Raw genomic sequence first — 18,195 nt, 5'->3', positions numbered from 1 at the left:
CTGTCCTGGCAGGGCATCACAGTGGACATAACACAGCCCAGCGCTGTCCTCATCCCCTTCCTCCACCTCTGGCCCCTTCTCTTTTTTGGAAGATCTCTCCCTGAGCTTCCCGCTGTCCGCTCTGCAATTGTCCCCCGGGTGGGCTGGGCTGGGTCCCCTGGGAGAAGCCGTGCGTGTCTGAGCCCGTGTGTCTGCTCCAGTTCCGTCAGCCCCGTGGTGTCCTGGGTCGTGATGCCTATGTCACAGCTCACTGGGCACAGCTGTGTGCAGAGCCCGAGTGTGCCCAGGAGCAGCAGCGTCCCCTGGACACCCTGCTGGCCAGGCTGAGGAGTGGGGGGGAGGGACCGAACCTGAGCCAAGGTCCTGGGGCCCGCAGGGTGGGTGGACACCAGGGCTCTCAGCATCGAGTGTCCCTCGTCTTCGCACAGGCTGGGAGCTGACGCCGGCCTCCCCACCTGCTAACCTTGTCACGCGGGCAACACCAAGACTGAAAACAAGGACTAGGACCTGGTATGTGCTGCCCACCACCCCGCAGTTCTCACCACGGGCTGTGGACCATGTGTCATCGTCATCGTCACCGCCACGGCTGTGTGGTGAGGACAGCGCGGCTGGGGGGGTGAAACAAGAGGCCTGAGAGCCACAGGCCATGGACCGGACCCTCGGAAGCCACGAGCGAGGTGAACTTCTCCTGCTGTACGTCGCGGTGTCACGCTGTGGCCCAGCAGTGGGACAGTGGCTGAGCCCGGGGTGATGGTGGCGGGAGGCTCCTCAGGGTGAACTGAGGAAAGGCCTCCCCAGGAAGGGGCACTTCCGCTGGGACCGAGATGGGAGGAGGACATGCTAGCAGAGAGCACGGCCCATGCAGGAACCACCTCGCAGGCCCAGGGCAGCTTGGGGGCCATAGCCAGTGGCACAGGCCGAGCTGGGGACAGCAGGGAGCAGGGTGAGGTGCGGGCTCCGGGAACTGCAACAGGAAGTTGGGTCTCTGTCAGGGGAGAGTGACGCGCACGCCTTGTTGCTCACAGAGCGGCTCCAGGAGTGTGCAGGGTGCTGTGGGGAGCTGACAACCACCAGGAGGTTGCATCCAACCAGGGGCCTTCTGCTGTCGCCCAAGCAGAGCAGTGGACGGTGAGCAGTGGACGGACAGTGGGTGTGCTCGCCGTGGGGAAGAAGGGCAGAGGAAGTCAGGCGCTCCTTGGGTGGGGGTCAGGGAGGAAATCTGTCACAGTCCAGCTGGCCAGGGTGGAGAGGTGTCAGCGCTATGGGGTACAGAGCTGGGGACGCTGTTGGAGGTCAGCACTGCAGATAGCCTCCGAGAAGCATGAGTTTAAACTGCTCTTTAAACTGTGGGGAGCCAGGCGTGGTGGGAACACCTGTCATGCCAGCACTTTGGAGGCTGAGGCAGGAGGATTGTTATGGGTTTGAGGCCAGCCTGGGCTACACAGGAAGAGCCTGTCTCAAAAACAAAACAAAGCAAAACAAAACAACCACCAAAGCCAAAAACCAAAACATGCCTCTGAGACTGAAATCACCAAGAGAGAGGGAGCGTAGAGACCAGCTGAAGGGCACTGGAGTTTCGATATTTAAATTCAGAGAGGAGAAAGAGCCAGCAAAGGAGCTGGAGAAGCCACTGGTGAAGAAGAGTAGAACCCAGCCTGCTCGGCATCACCAACCAGAGGAGGAAACGTCTTGCAGGGAGGCCAGGGCCTGTGTGAAAGGCAGCTGCCCTTGGTCACCCGGAGGCCGCGGCGGCTCGGAGCTGTGTCTGCGGGGACGCAGGAGCCCAGAGAGGACGGGTGGGAACCACGGTGCCCGGAGCAGGGGCGGGTGACAGCTGCCCACGCGCTGCCCAGCCCCTCTGTCCTGTGCTGCTTGGCCTGGCCGACTATAAAGCCTGAGCCACACAAACCTCTCCTCCTTTTAGTGGCTGCCGGGGCTGCGTCCCAGCCACCGAGCAAAGTGCCCGGACGATGCTGCAGTCACGGAGGAGACGGCACGGGGAGGAGCGGTGGCCACCTGAGGAGGTCCAAGGGGGCTGCAGCGGGAGGAGAGGCCCTCCATCCGGGCTGTTCGTCACCGGGCGGGCTGAGGGCACAGCCCAGCTTTGGGGAGGGCAGGAGGTGGGGAGGGGCAAGCCATGGGTCAGGGCCGACTTCCTGGGGATCTGGCTTAGGGCAGGAAGTTTAACACGATCTGTTTCGGTCACTTCTCTGACTAAAATCCTTTAATAGCTTGGGAGGGGGAAAAAAAATCCTTGGGTCACCATGACAACGCCAGGTGTGGCCAGGCAGCTGGGCTGATCTCGGGGGCTGATCTCGGTTCCTCCTGCTCTACTTCCAGCAACAACTCAGCGGGAGGGGCACAGACTGCCTCCCACGACCTGGTTGGAGCTGTCGCCCACACTCTGTAGCCGTGGCACGGGGGCCAGGTCTGGGACTGCCCTGTGCCTCGGTCTCACCTGCAACACGGGGCAGATACAGTTCCTGCCATGTTTTTGATCACCAGCTGTCCCAAGCTGAGAGGAACGGGACACTACACCCTCTGACCACATCCAGGCGGGGCACATGCACAGGCCGCTGGGGCAGTCACCATGTTTTTGATCACGATTCATAAAAACCCACAGGAGAGAGCACTCCAGAGCGGCTTCAGAAAGAAGCAGGAAGGATGAGATGAACGTGTCTGAGGCAGGGAGGAGCCCGGCCTGCTCACGCACACCTGTAATCCAGTGCCCCAGAGGCTGAAGCAAGAGAATCTCCATGAGTTTGAGGCCAGCCTGGGATACATACTCCAGTGGGATACAACTCCAGACTCTGTCTCCAGAAGTAAATAAACAAACAAACAAACAAACAAAATGGAGGGTTCTGAGGGGGATTAATGGCAGCATGTCTTTCACTGTAATCATTTTTATTTTAATAGTCGCCATATATTTTGATCAGCCCTCGTAGTACAGAACTTTTAAAAACACAGGCATGTCTGAGCTTTTTACTGAGTCTTTTTAAAAACTGGATTTTACAAAAATCTAGTTTGCAAAAACAAAAACTCTCCGCAGGAAAGTGTGCAAGTTCCTGGCACTGCGCCCTGGGCCGGCTCCTCTCCTGGGTCACCTGGCCTGGGCGGGGTCACCCGGGAAGTGAGGCTCCCGTCAGGACTGCAGCTCAGCTAAGGGCAGAAAGCTTGTCCTGCCTCCGGTCGGCTTCCTCAGGAGGTGTCGTGTGTGCCGGAGAAGCGGCGTTTCCTCCAGGGCTGCCTCCCACACGCAGACCAGGCCAGGTGCAACTCCACTGCCGCTGCTCCTTGACGCCGGCCTCCGGCGCCCCCTCCGACCTGGCGTCGCCCGGGAAGCAGCTCACAGATTGCACCGGCCAGCAGGCCGCCGAGGCCGCGGTCAGTTCTGTGCGCCCGGTTAGGAGCTGGACTCATGACCACGTGTCTGCTACTCTGATGGTTTGGTAATGTAGGAATTCACCATATTTTTGATCATACTTCATGCAGAATCAGTACCAGATATGATGGGTGCAAAAGCCTGCAGTAGGGAGCCTGGGAAGGTGTAAAATAATGCCCCAATGACGGCTTTTGAGCACTTTTAATCTTTAATTCTTCAGTCTTCCGATATACCTGGAAGGGCGCATCGTTGTTTACTGAGTCATGCACATGCTGGGGACTGGCCGGGGCTCCTGGAGCGGGAGCTCTGCCGGGTGTGGGGAAGTTGGAGTGAGCAGAAAACAAGCAGAGCCTGGGGACACTGGGGGACATTGGGGAACACGGGGCATTGGGGGACACAGGGGCATGGGGTACAGGCGCTTGGGAAGGGAGGGAGTGCCCGGCCGGGTGTCCACACCGCAGGCCTTGCCCTGTGCCTTTAGGGTGGTATTGCTCAGGAGCCTGGGTGCAGTGCCCGCTTCCTTCCGTGGTGCCCCTCACCGATGGCCCTGTCCGTGGAGGTCCAGGGCTGGGTTCCTGAGCTGGACCACCTTGCCCTGCGGCCACCACTCCCCGCTCATGCAGGTAAGGCTGAGGCAGCCCGATCAAGGGGGGCCCACCTTGGACAGCAGCCCTGCCCCGGCCCTGGGCAGCCCCGAAGCTGGGATCCTCGCCCACCCCCCTCTGGGAAGGTGAGGCCGCACAGCCAAGGTGAGCGGGGAGGAAGTGACCAGGCGTCGGCTTGGCTGTGGGCTGAGCGGAACCAGTTCCAGGTGGAGAGGAGCAGGCCGTGTAGATGATTAACTCGTGCCGGGTGGTGTGGATGCCCACATGCTGGAACCAGAACCGTGGCCACGCTGGGAGGTCACAGGGAAAACCGGGGTGCCACGAGGCCTTCAAGCACCGACCTCCAGGTGGAGATGGCTGGGGGGCTCTGTCCCTGCTGCTGGGGACGCAGGTGCCCCTGAGACCCCAGAACTGATTTGCCGCGAAGCTGGCTGGGGTGTCCCCAGGTGTCCCGGCCACGGCCATCTGTCCACGCCTCAGGCACCCACATGAGCGTGGCCAGGACGCTTTAAACATTAACTCCTTTTCCCAAAGGGGGAGGAGCACATTGCCCTGCCCCTGGCCTGGGGACGAGGGGTCAGGAAGCAGCTGTCTTCCTGCCTGGCCTCCCAAAACCTGACCTGGGATGGGGCTGGAGAGGATGGGGGTCCCCTCAGGCCCTGGGGAAACACACTGAAGTGAGGCAAAGACCCCTGGTCCTGCGCCAGGCAGGCTGCAGGCGAGGGCAGGGCAGGGCGGGGCAGGGTCCTCTCGGAACAGATGGGCTGCAGCTCCCAGAGAGGCTGGGGGACCCCACGATGGGCTGCAGCTCCCCGAGAGGTTGCGGGACCCCTCTGCGCGCGTGGCTCCTTCCTGTGCAGAGAAGGCAAGGCACCTGCGAGGGCGAGGCTCAGCAGAGCTGGAGCAGGGGGCGAGCCTTGTGTCCCCGGGAAATGGTCATGGAACGCCTGTCAGACCCCAGGGCACCCGGGGCGAGTGGGGCCCTTGCAGGACACCGGGGTCTCCCCGGGAGCCCCCGAGCCAGATGTTCCCACAGCCAGGTCTCGTGCCCTGGCCTGACGCGATCGGGGCCGTTTCTCGTAACCCTACAGAAGGGCAGGGAAACCCCAATTGCCAGCCTCTGGTCTCGGTCTCCCTGGGGGTGCAGTGGCTCACAGTGAAAATTAAGTCCAGTCAAAGAATCCTGAAGTGCAGACAATATGGAAAGAACCCAACAGATCCTGGGCGCGGGGGTGCGACGGGGACAGATGCCCCTGGGTGGGAGCAGACCCGGGACGGCCCGCGCACCAGCGACGGCCCTGATGTGCATCAGCCACTGAGCTGCGCTAATCCCTGCCCCGGGAGGGGACTGCGGCCCCTTTGAAGCAGGTTCCCAGGGCTTGGGGACAAGCCCTTTCCCAAGACCACACAGCCGGTCCCCTTCCGAGACCACACACCAGCAGGAGGCTGGCCGGGCTCGTGTGTCCCTGCCGAGACGCCGACCCGGACCCCGCCGGCTGCGAACGGGGCTGTGGGGAAGAAGGTTCTTCGTGGGTGATAAACCCCCAGGAGGCACCGGGGCGGTTCCCACGGCAACGCAACTGTGTCCCTCCTGCAGAGGACACTGACGTGACGACAACCTGCACCCCAGCCCGGACGAAGGCACAGGGGGTGGCCAGGGGGCCCCAGCAGCGCACACAGACTTGCAGACTCCAGAACTGGGCAGTCAGTTTCTGTGGAGCCAGCCAGGAGGTCGCGGCGCCCGGCACAGGAGCACGGCGGCACAGCCAGTGCCGGCCGCTGGCGACGCCCGGTTAACCTGTCTCCCCCCACGCCCTGGGCACTGTTTTCTCTCTGCTGCGTACACAGCGCGGCACCTCAGCCCCGTGCCCTGTGGCTCCCCCCCGGGTCACCGGAGCCTCCAGCAGCTGCCCTTCCAGCCACATTGCCACCGTGTGACTGCTCCACCCCGCGCTTGAACCCTCTCCGTGAGCCGCGCCCACCTGGCCCGCCTTGTTGGTCCTTCTGGTCTGAGGGAGCTTCCCTCTCCCCACGTCAGCAGCATTAAAAGATGGCATTTTCCCCCCCGGGGAGCCTCGCTGGCCCCAGGCGCTGCTGTCCTCCGCACTTCGAAGGCTTCGTGGAGACCACCAGCAGCAGGCGCCTCCGGAGGCGCCACCTTCCAAGACGGCGGAGCTTGGAAACCGGCACTGCCCTTTCCCTCACCTCCCCCTTCTCTCCCTGCTGCCTCCCGCGGGGTGAGGAAAGTCTCCACGCATCTCTGTGTGATGTGTATCTGTCCTGGGAACAGATTTCCCCCCCTTTCAACCTTCCCTCCCTTCCCCACCCTCCCTGCCCCAGGCCGGGCACCTCCCCACGCGGCCCAGCGGAGCCGTCAGGCTGGGCGAGAGTTTCACTGTGACCTCTGAGGACGGCATTGGTCGGCGCCTACTTGATGCGCCAGGTTCTCCCATACAGCCGTGAGTGCAGCCCTCAGGGACGCTGGCCCTCACCGGCCACAGGGCCTCGGAGGAGCGGCTGGCCTGTCCCGCGGCAGAGCTGCACTGAGGACTGTCTCCTGTTTGGGGAGAACAAGCCACACCCACAGGAGGAAGCCTCCACCGGGCACATGCTCCCTGCAGAGCCGCCATTGCCTCCTGGCTCCCAGGAGTAGAGCGACCTGGGCTGCTTCGGGTGCCTCTCTGGGGAGCCCCGGGCCTCTGGGTTCTCCAGGAGTTGACTAGAGAGGCCTGCGCTGGCCTGACTAGGGTGGAACGTGGCGAGAATACTCTTTTCCCATGAACCGGCACAGCCCAGGGCGTTAACGAGTGCTGCAGATGTTCACGGGGCTCCTACAGATGTTTCCAGAGGGGCCAGTGCTGGGGGAGGGGGGGAAGAGCGGAAGACCCCCTGATGGTTTGCTTTCTGTTCTTTACCAGACAGCTAGGACCCTCGGCTGATGCAGTAACAAGACTCCCAAGCTTGGGGGCTTGCGTGAGACAGAAATGCTGCTCTGCTCAGGAGGCATTTGGAGGGGGGTGGTGGGGTCCCACCCAGACCTCTGCACCCCACTGAGGGAAGACCGAAGTGCCTGCCTAGGCTCATGAGCCTCCACTGGCCAAACGCCACAGCATGGTGGCCTGGAGCCACAAGGGATGCTGGGAAATGTAGTTTCTAGCAAGCACCCGGGGAGAAATCCACACTCCGTCCTGGAGGAACAGATGTGAATGCCATAGGCAGCCTCTGACAACTTCCGTTCACCTGTCCACCCGCTTGGTGACTACGCCCTGAGCTCCAGCTCGGTGCCCGGCCCTGTTTGACTCAGTTGCTTAAAAGCCGTGGATGCAGATAAGCAGACACTCTCAGTTACACAGTGCCATCTGAGGGTACCGTGTGTCCAAAGATACGGGGAATGTTTAAATTAAAGTAAACGTATCGCAGTGAAAGGCCCATTGCCATTTGTCTCCCTTGCTGTGCACACACTCGTCCCACCGTCCCGGCCACGTCCTGCAGCAGCTCCGGCGTCCTCTCTCCTGAGGGTCTTACTGTGCTGTCCTGGGTGCCGTGATGTTCTGAATCGATTCTAAATGTTCACCTTTCCTGGTCGTTCTGACTTTGGGGAGGAGCCGGAAGTCACACAGCGCCAGACCCGGTGACTGAGGTGGACGAGGACACAGTGTCTTTTTTTAGGGGTTGCTTTTTTGTTGGCGGGGGTTGGGCGGCGGCTTTGGCGTTTTTGTTGTTTTCTTGTTAAGGCCCTTCGGGGGGGGCACTCCAGAGCTGCTGCAGAGGGTGGCCAGGAGGGTGGGACGGGCGTGTGCAAAGCGAGTGGAGGATTCTGAGAGGGGTTCATGGTGCTGAGTCCTTCGCTGTAGTAAATTCACAGTTTAAGCGTTCGCTGCAGCTCTCTGTCTCATGCCGTACGCCCAGGAACAGGGTGCCCAGGAAAGAAGGTAGCAGGCGTGGGGACGGAGGAGTGTGAGTGTGAATGAGGACTGCACAGGGGGACGGGCGAGGAGGAGCCCAAGCTTCCGGTGATGGTGAGTGGTGGCTCATGGAGAGGCGCAGAGCTGTGCTCCCCTGCGTGGGGTGGCCTTGGGTGTGCCAGGCGAGAGGGCAGGAAGAGGAGGCTGAGGCAAGAGTGCCTCCCTCCATCCCTCCCTCCCTCCTTGCTCTGTTCTTTCTTTTCCTTGGGGTGTCAAACGTCCCCGTCTTTTTCGACTCTCAGCATCAGTTCTGCAAGGGTCGGAAAGGAGCTGAACCTCCCACCTCTTGCCAGGGGAGAACTGGCCCTCAGGCTCTCCCAGCACACCCTGGGAGGCTCTCTGGGTCCTCACAGCCATCGGTGACTCAGCAAAAAGAGGATTACAAAGCTAAGCTTGTGACTAGGCCTGGGCCAGAACAGGAAGAAACAGAAAAATTAACTTTTAATCATAAAATTTGCCTGAGATGGAGTTAGGCACCATGGTGTCTGCTTGCAGTCTCAGCTACTCAGGAGGCTGAGGCAGGAGGATCACTTAAACCGGGAGTTCTGGACCAGCCTAGAGAACACAGTGAGACCCTATCTTAAAAAATGAGTTCTGCTCTGAAAGTGTCTAACGACGGCCTCTCAGGATTATTCCCTCTGTGGTCTGTGTGCCTGTTAACACGCCATCCTGCTGCTGCCCCTCGCCCGTGGTCCCACAGGTGCCCAAGCCAGGGTGGACCTGGGTGAGGTGCTGGAGGATCAGAAAGTTATTCCCTCCGCTGCCCGGGTGTGGACGACCTGGGCCTTTACCACCCACACCCTGCAGGGGGCGCTGACACCCACAGGAAAGGCAAAGGTGGAGGGGCCTGGGCTGGGATCCAGCCTTCCCCGATCTCTCTTTCATACCAGCTGTCACCCCTGGAGGAGAGGGGCTGGGCGCCCAGAGGAGGGTGAGGAGCTAGTTCCTGGGAGGCTCCGTGGGACAGTAGGACAATGTGTTAGGGGAATAAACCGGGCCTGGCGTCCCACGCCTGTCATCCCAGCACTCGGGAGGCTGAGGCAGGAGGATCGCTGTGAGTTCGAGGCCAGCCTGGGCTCCATAGTGAGTCCAAGGCCAGCCTGAGCTGCCTAGGGAGACCCTGTCTCAAAAAAACCAAGCAGAGGCTGTGGGACCAGGCCCGCCCCGCCTGGCTGAGCAGCCCTTTGCTCTCCACCCAGTAGCCTGCAGCAGGCACGGTGCACACGCGTGGTGCAACACGGAAATCTACCCGTGTGCTCAGAGCTGGGACTCATGGAGGCTCCCCGGAAGGGCACAGGCGCCCACGGCGAGGGGCGCGGGCAGCTGCGTGGGCTCCGCGGCTGGGCTCACGCGTCGGGACACTTCCGGGCGCTGGACCTCGGAAGATAAATGCTGGAGAGCTGTGCCCCTTCCGGGCAGCGCCGCCCGCGCCTCCCGCGCCTCCGCCTCTGCCCCAGCCCCGCGCCCGCTGTTCCTTCAGCTCCAGCCGCGCCGGCTCTGGCTTCGTCCTTGTCTGCGGGTGCTGTGGAAACCCCAGGGCTTTGCAAACGCTGCAAGCTACTGCTGAGCCCCAGGGCCAGCGCCCCACTCCCGGCTCAAGATCATCCAAAAGGCACTTTCAGCACCACGTGCAGCAGTTAAATCTCACAGGCAGCCTGTGTGTCCATCCACAGACGGGCGGAGAAAGAAAATGTGGTATTCACACTCTGTGGAGTACTACTCTGCCCTAAAGAAGGACACACTTGACTCATCTGTAGGAAAATGGACACACTGGGAGACCATGGTGTTAAGGGAGATAAATCAGACACCCGAGTGTCAGTGTCACACGGTTTCGCTTAGACGAGAAACCTAGGGTGTAAACAAAGAACAAAACTGGCGGATATCAGAAGCAGGCAAGAGCTTTCTCACAGGGAAAGGGGCCAGGAGCGCGAGGCGGGCGGGGCTGGGGTGAGGATAACCGCAGGTGCCGGGTTCACGGAGCAGCTCCACCCAGCGAAGGCAGGCGCACGCATCACAGACGTGTACTAATAAATGCATAGAACATAACATAGAACGTGTACTAATAAATGCATAGAACATCACATGTTTTAACATAACATAGAAATCAGGTAAATCAATCAGTCATTAAATGCACTGCCGATTAAACATCCCGAAAGTGCTTTGCACCCTCGCCTGCCTGGGGTCGCTCAGTGTCCCTGCTGTGGGCTCTCCATAGCGCTACTTCCCTGTCCCCACCCATCCATCCATCTGTCCACCCTTCCGTCCATCCATCCAGCCAGCCAGCCCTCTGCACCGGACACACTGCCAGGTCCTGGGGTCCAGGTGTAAACGTCCTGTCCTGTCTGGGGGACTTGGACAACAGCTGTCCCAGGGCAGAGGTGGAAGGCTGCTGGCAAAGAGAAGCTCAGGATGGCGGGGAAGTCAGGACAGGGCCACAAGCCCAGTCTGAAAGGTGAGAGAGGGTCAGAAAGCTTCCTGGGGGAGGGGACCCTGGGATTTGGATCCTCCTGCCTCAGCCTCCCGAGTGCTGGGATTAAAGGTGTGCACCACCACACTGGCTCAGAAACATACTTTTTTATTTTAAAGAGAATAAAACTTTTGAAAACATTAAGCACACAAGACAAGATGATGGGAGATTTACAATGGTTTTTATATTGCATATTGTTATCTTCGAAGTAGTTGTTCAAATTACCAGATGTAAACATGCAAAATTGGTCAAAAAATTAAACATTAGTTGTTTCTTTCAATAAACCAACAGAAATTAGCAGTACAAGTATCTTAGCTATCTTCTCTGTGTGTATGTGTGTGTGTATATGTATATATTTCTTCTTTCTTTCTTTTCTCCTTTCCCTCATCCCAGTTCTTCTTTCCTTTTGAGCAGTTTCTTGCCCTTTCACAATATCTATTGTACCTTTCAGATCTTATTTACTCTTTCAGGTTCTTACACTAGGGAGAAAATAGGATGTTTACACAGGTGAGTCTGGTTTATTTCCCTTATGACTATGGTCTCTAGTTGCATCCATTTACCTATAAAAGCCTTGAGTCTATATTTCTTTATAGCTGAGTAATACTCCATTATATAAAAACACATCTTTTTTATCTGTTCCTCAGTTGATGGGCATTTGAGTTGTTTCCAAGATTTAGCTATGACAAATTGCGCTGCTATATACACGGGAGCACATATATCGCTGTGATATGATGTTTTCAGTACTTTTGGGAAAATACCCAGAAGGGGAATAGCTGGGTTGAATGGGACCTCTAATCCTAGTTTTGTGAGGATTCTTCACACTGGTTTCCACAGTGGTTGCACCAGTCTCCACTCCCACCATCGGTGGAGAGGGTTCCTTTCTCCCCACAGCCCCTCCTGTATTTGTTATTGGTTGACTTCTTGATGGCAGCCACTTCTGGGGTGAGATGGAATCTCAGTGTTGAGAAACATACATTATTAAAATAAACGTGCCATTTAAAAATGTCTGGGCCTTTTACACGGTCGCTGCTTGGTTCTTCTTGGCTTTTTGGTCCTTTCCAGAACTGCCGGCTGTGAGGTGCGTGCCCCCCACAGTGGGTGCAGTCTACCCGGGTCAGCGGGTCACCGTGGACCGCCCGCTCTGCCGCCCGGCCTCCCGGCGTCTGTCTGTCTGCCGGGTGCCACCCTTCCTGGGGACTTTGTCCCCCAGGTGTGTCTGTCTTTGAAGCCACCTGACTGTATATGTATATATATATACACACACACACACACACACACACACACACACACCATGCAGGAGCACGGTGCTGCTCCTGCTGTGCAGAGGGATCTTGTTCCCAGGGGAACGCGGGGTTCTGAGCCCCCGGCTTTCCGTGGAGCGGGCGGGGGTGCGTGGTCTGACTGTGCGCAGGGTGTGGGAAAGGACACAGGGCACGATGAGCTTTGATAGCAAATGTTACGGGGGGACGCACCCCCCACCACTCGCTGCCGCAGACCCGACACCGTCAGCTCCTTCCTGAGACAGACCTGGCGAAGCTTTGCCTGAGACTCTGCCTAAACCTTTGAGAACCGCATGTCCCTCCTCCATTTTTAAAGTAAACGTATAAAAAGTTTCCTGTAGGCTTAAGAAGCTGCAAAGGGAATACTCACGGCACATTACTAATACTGTCCTTTAAAGATAAAGCTCCTGCTGGATGTGGTGGTATACACCTGTCATCCAGTGCTTGGGAGGCTGAGGCAGGAGGATTGCTGTGAGTTCAAGGCCGGCCTGGGCTGTCTCAAAGAAGAAGGAGAAGTGGGGAAGAGAAAGTTCTCGTCAGGCCTTGAGGCAGCTGCAAGTGTTTTGAATGTTTTCTGGGTTGTTATTATAGCACAGAATTAGTCAAAACAGCAGACCAATCTTACACATTCTGCTGCACAGTAATTAAGCATAAAAAGTATCATTTAAAAAAATACAATGGTCGTTGACAAGCTGAGTAACTCTTCCCTTCCCTCGCTTCTTCCACTCACGCAGGAAACAGTGATTGCTAGATGAAGATGGGGCGCAGCAGTCATTCTGTTCAGTTTATTATTTTTATGACACAGGAATTTAGTTCGAGTTTCTATTTTTATGTCTTGGTTTCTTGAGGCGGTCTTGCTGTGTAGTTCAGGCTGGCCTTGAACTCGCCATGGAGACCCACTTTGCTTTGAACTTGTGGTGATCCTCCTGCCTCAGCCTCCTGAATGCTAGGATGACAGGAGTGTGCTACCACGACTGGCTGTGAGGATGCACATTCTGGGGTTCGAATTGTGCCTGAGCCGCATGGAGGCGTCTGCGCCTGGGAGCGAGGTGCCCGTCCTGCGCCAGGCAGGCAGGGGTTCTTTCACACTCATCTACATGGTCCCTGGGGAGCCCTCAAATGCACCACTGGCTAACACTGGGTGTCGGCTCTCCTGCAGGAACCCTCACCCAGCCGCTTTCCTGTCCCCAGAACGCCCATGTGTGCCCAAGGGCGGACTTTCCGGGAACAGCCCGGGAGGCGCCTCAGGCTCCTGGAAGCAACCTTACCTGGCTCCCAATTAGAGGACCGGACTTCCATCTGCTCCAGTCTCTGAGACGGAGGAGGGAGCGGCCTGATGTCTTGGTTTCACACAGTGGGACCCTAGCAATCCCCAGCAAAGCGAGCGAGGAGGTGGCACTTGTCGCACACAATGACATCGGGCAAGTGGCCCGGTCTCACACAATTACATCCGGTTCCCAGTCCCTCTTTCCTGCCATGCCAGCATCCTTAGCTGGTGAAGCTTGGGCTTGCTGCCTCACGCCTGCAAGATGGCTGCACCACCCCCAGCCTCAGAACTGAGTTCCAGGCAGGAAGAGAGAAAGAGAGGCGCACCAGGGAGCGCCGCGTTTTTGTTTGGAAAAGTCAAAGGCTGCCTGCATCTCCGCTGGCCAGCGCTGGGCTTTGCGGCCCTGCCTGGATGTGGGGGCCTGGGATTTTGAGGGCTGTTTTACCCTTTCTAGTCGAGGAAAGCAAAAAGGAAGACATCTGAGAACAGCTTTGGGGTGCATACGTTTGCAGGTCCGGCACAGCCTCCTGTTTTGGGGTGGGCGTGTCGTGCACACAACGTGATGGTCCTCCGGGCCGCCCCTCACCTTCCTCTCCGGCCGCCCACGGCCCAACCTCCTGGTGCTGCCTCCTCCGGGCCAAACCCCACAGCTCTGCCGGACTGCCGGCCCCAGGGCCTGCACCAAGGGCCAGGAGAGGGCTGGGAGCGGGGCGGAAGAAGGACTCACGGTCTGCCCCGTCCCCAGTCCCCCGTTCTCCTCATTGTCCCGAGGGTGGGAGGACGGAGGCAGCAGGAAGCAGCCGCTTTGCGCCGGGAGGCGGGACCCCGGACTCCGGCTTCCTGTTCGGGCCGGCCTGCCTGTTCGCCACTGCAGGCCCGTTTCCCACCTGGCTGTGCCGTGTGGACTGCGTGGTGGGAGGCAGCGACCACACTGTGGAGCTGTGACCCGGGACACCCCGCGGGCCCCCTAGCTGTCATCCCAGGTCATGCTAAAGATTTTGGGGAATTGGGGTGAAAATGCAAGGTATTGGGCCAGGTGTGGTGGTGCACGCCTGTCATCACAGCATTCAGGAGGCTGAGGCAGGAGGATCGCTGTGAGTTTGAGATCAGCCTGGGCTACAAGTCCAAAGCCAGTCTGTACTACACAGCGAGACCCTGTCTCAAAAAGCCACAACACCAAAACAAACACCAAAACCAACAAGGTGTTACTGAAAACTACAGTGGAAGTAGTTTTAAAAAATGATTACGGCCGGGGATATAGCTCAGCAGCACAAGCGCCTGCCTGGCAAGCGCAAGGTCCTGAAATAAAAAATAAAAATAAAAAATAAAAAATGATTACAATAAAAGCCTCACTGCCACGGATCCCCTCCAAGCCCTCCTCCCCCTCACTCGTCCACCCCCCGGCCTCTCTCTGAGGGTCTTTAGCTGTGCCATCCCGGCTGACTCAATGTCCTGAAGCCACCCACAGCGCTCCCCTCTCCTGCTCCTTCTGACTTTGGGGAGGAGCCGGAAGCCGCCGGGTGCCGGGTCAGGTCACTGAGGTGGACCAGGACGCGGCGTCTGTTTGTAGGAGCTGCTTTTCTGCTGCACGGTGCTCGGTAGCAGCGGTCACCGTACTTTTGATCACGTCTGCGAAGCTTGGGACGAGGGGACTTGTGCACTGCCTCTGACTCCTGCAACACGCGGGGCCTCCGCGACCCGGCCGCCCGCACCCGCAGGAAGGGCCCCTCGAGTTCCGGCCGGAGAAGGGCCTCTCAGAAAGTGGCGGTGTCCGTGCCGCTCGGAGTCCCTGCTGATCGGTATCTCTCTTGCCCCAAAGCCGATCCGCTCTTGGCTGGGCTGAGCTGCTCCAGCCGGGGGCTCACGTGACTCCGTGCTCAGGCGGGGGTGAGTGAGTCCGCGCCGTGGCCCCAGCCTGGGTTGAGGGCGGCGGCAGAGGTCGCAGGAATCTGCCCGAGGCCGTGGCGTTGTGCTGCTTGCACAACGGGAGCCAAGACAGTAGGCTGGCTTCCGTGTCCGGACAGTGAGCCCGTGCCGAGGTGGCTGAGTGCAGTGCCGTCTGCACGGAGCCCCGGTCCTGCGGGACACACGCGTTGCTCACTGCCCGGTGGCGCAAGGAGCCCAGGTCCAAGCCGGTCCAGGGCCACGCGTGTGAGGGCGTGTGTCCAAGGACAAGCGTGCTGCTCAGTGTCATTTGTGAACTGAGCTCAGGAGCACGTCGCAAGGCTGGCGAGGGCTTCAGGGCACGGGCTTGGTGGCCCGGCCAGCGCTGGGGTGCGCAGGCAGAGGAGGCCAAGACGGTCGCCTGGGCTCAGCCCTTTACGATGCGACCGTCACTGTTGCCCTTGTCACAATCTGTCACCAGCATAGAGTCCAGCACTCAGGAGGCTGAGGCAGGAGGATCACTGCGAGTTGGAGGCCAGCCTGGGCTACACCGTGAGACCCTGTTTCAAAAAACAAGCAAACAAAAACCAAAACAGGAAAGGAATCCAGCACCGCCCGCACGGCCTGACTGTCAGCACAGGTCCGGGCAACGTGCGAGGCAGACGCCGTGGTCTTTTCCCTGTGGCCCTGCAGGAGGAGCTCCCCCTGGGTCCCTCCTGAGCCCAGCTGGCATCCTGCATGCCCAGCTAGAGAAGCTCTTGCTTGCTTTTGGAGAGGGGTCTGCCCAGCCCACAGACCCGGCGGGCGTTTTCTCTGGAGGTGGCTGGCGGCGCCCGTGGGCTTGGGTGCTGGGCACCAGTCCTGCCTCGGTCTGGTTCCCCCGGGCTCCAAGGTGACTCAGCTCGGCTGGGCAGCCGGGGTTTGTCTTGGCCCCGTTGGTTAAAACTTCTAATTTTACTGTGCTCTGGCCGGTGACTGTGGCTGGATAATAACAGTTTCAAAAAATGTGTCGCTGTTTGCTTTGGGCGTTGAACAGAGTCAGATTCGGCGACCCTGCCCGTGTTTGAAGTAGACGTTCCCCCGTTGGTGCGGCTGGCGCTGGGGCTCTGGGCTTCATGTGCTCAGCGCTGCCCTGCTCTCCCGCGTGCGGGCAGCTTGATGCAGCCAGCAGACTGTGCTTGCTTTCTTTCTTTCCTTCTTTCTTCTTCCCATCTGCTGATGCAGGAGCCTTAGGCTCTGGGACACAAAGGTGAGTAGCACCTGGGTGCAGTGGCACACGCTTGTGATCCCGGCACTTGGGAGGCTGAGGCAGGAGGATCACTGTGAGTTCAAGGCCAGCCTGAACTATATAGGGAGACCTAGTTTCAAAAAGAAAACAAGCAACAAACATTTTACACACACACACACACACACACACACACACACACACACACACACACACCCCACTCTTCAGCAGACTGCTGTTTCCTCAGAGTTCGTTCCGGAAATTGCACCAAAGCCTTCAGCACGGTCAGGGACGAACCCCGGTCTGCAGGGCCCCTTGGCTCCGTGTGGTGAGGCTGTGCCCAGTCCACTCCCACGCCTGACCGTGCCCGGGGCCGCTCCAGTCAGCTGCCTGGGCATCTCAGCCCTGAGTCACCGAGCGCTGCTGGATCCAGCACTGCGCGGCTGGCAGGGCACGTACCCAGCGGGTCCAGGGCAGGGACACCTGCAAAGGGGACACAGATGCGGACAAAAGTGGCCCTGCTCTCCTGGGTACTGAGGACACTGGTGAGGTCCCCGAGCGGCCCAGGTGGACCTCAGCACCTTCTCTCTGGCCTCTGCCTGCTGTATCCCGGATTCCTGGTGTCACCAGCTGCCCCCGGGGTCTTCATCTCTGGAGGGTGCGGCCTCACTATGGTGTTTTCAGGACAAAGTGTCCGGTAAGGCGGCTGCATGGATGGGCTCTGGGAGGGCCCAGAGGACTGTGAAGGACTGATAGCTTCGATGAAGCTGTATTTCCTCTTTTAACTCACACATAATAAGGATCAGTGGGGCTGGTATGCACTCTGTTATCCCAGCACGCTGGGAGGCTGAGGCAGGAGGATCACAAGTGTGAACCCAGCCTGGGCGACTTAGTGAGTTAGTAAGAACTTGTATTTTCTTATGTGGATGTGTGGATACATACACAGAACGGGCAGCCGCTGTAACTCAGTGCCAAGGCCCTGGGTTCGATCCCCAGCACTGCTGCAAATAAATAAGTGAGTAAGGCTGGACCCTGCTAGGTGGGCGCTGGACACAACGCGGATGTCAGCTGCCCACCAGGCTGTGTGTTCTCAGCCCTGCTCCTCGATCCTTGCACGGGCGAGTGGCACGGGAATGTTCACGCAGGCAGACCCTTTGGGCCGAGCCGGCGCTGCTGGCCTGCATCCACGCGGGGGGCGGGGTGGCCCAGGGTCCAAACGGACTCGCAAGGGACACAGAGCCAGGGAAATGCAGCCCAAATGCCAGCTTCTGTCACTTTTTTTTTTGTAGAATTGGGGATTGAACCCAGGGCTGCCACTGACCTCCACCCTCAGCTCTTTTGAACTCTTTATTTTGAGATAGGGTCTTGCTGAACTGCACAATCCGGCTTTAAATTTTCAATCCTCCTGCTTCTGCATCCTGAGGAGCTAGGATTATGGCGTGCACCTCCACACCTGGCTTCATGGATTCCTTTCACCATTTCTTGGCAGTGTCTGAAAATTCTACTTTTACTCTTTTCAATTATGAGAATGAACTATGGCGCCAGGGGTGGTGGCACACACCTGCCAGCCCAGCGCTTGAGAGGCTGAGGCAAGAGGGTCCCTGTGAGTTTGAGGCCAGCCTGGGCCATAGCGAGGCCCTGTCTTCAGAGGAAAATAAATTAAATAAGAAATATTGAGTACGTCCATTTTCTTGCTATCACGTAACAGGAGCGCAAATCCTGCCTGGGTTGACCGTCTTGAGACACCTAAACTTTCTTACAGGGTGTGCACCTGCCAGGCTGACTTCCAAGCAGACGTGAGAGTGGTCCACACCCTTGGAGCCTTCGCAGTGATTTGGAATTAATTTTTCCTTGCTGTATTGTTTTACCTGGGCCTATGTGCTTTTAAATCACTTTGCAATTGGAGAGAAATAAATAAAACTAGAAGACCTTGGCTGTGACACTGACCGTGCCGAGGGGGATGTCTAACTCAGCGTGTTCTTTCAGAAGCGTGGATTTTCACCGATTCTTCAGCCAGCGAGCTACGAGATAAGGGCTGCAGTGAAAGACGACGGCTTCGGAGGGTTTTACTTCCTTCATAAGAGTAGGTCTGGGTGGAGTTTTTATTTTTTGGAGACAGG

General features: G+C 58.5%; 2 long non-coding RNA genes across 2 annotated transcripts in view; both read left to right on the top strand.

The window, feature by feature from the left end:
* The window catches only part of LOC106148515, a 4,336-nt gene extending 1,489 nt beyond the window's left edge, over positions 1–2,847 (top strand). The window contains exons 3-6 of the long non-coding RNA XR_001234047.1: positions 429–677; positions 1,026–1,128; positions 1,925–2,024; positions 2,624–2,847. This is a non-coding gene — a long non-coding RNA (uncharacterized LOC106148515). The remainder of the gene's footprint in view (positions 1–428; positions 678–1,025; positions 1,129–1,924; positions 2,025–2,623) is intronic.
* Positions 2,848–14,521: 11,674 nt separating this feature from the next.
* Positions 14,522–18,003, top strand: LOC106148522. Its single transcript, XR_001234053.1, has 2 exons — positions 14,522–14,853; positions 17,838–18,003. It is a non-coding gene; the product is annotated as an uncharacterized LOC106148522 (long non-coding RNA).
* Positions 18,004–18,195: the final 192 nt, after the last annotated feature.

This window comes from Chinchilla lanigera, unplaced genomic scaffold, assembly GCF_000276665.1.
Source record: "Chinchilla lanigera isolate Chin_1 unplaced genomic scaffold, ChiLan1.0 scaffold00022, whole genome shotgun sequence".
In the NCBI taxonomy this organism is placed as follows: domain Eukaryota; kingdom Metazoa; phylum Chordata; class Mammalia; order Rodentia; family Chinchillidae; genus Chinchilla; species Chinchilla lanigera.
Note: the sequence above shows the minus strand (reverse complement) of the source record. Positions and strands in the feature narration are given on the sequence as shown.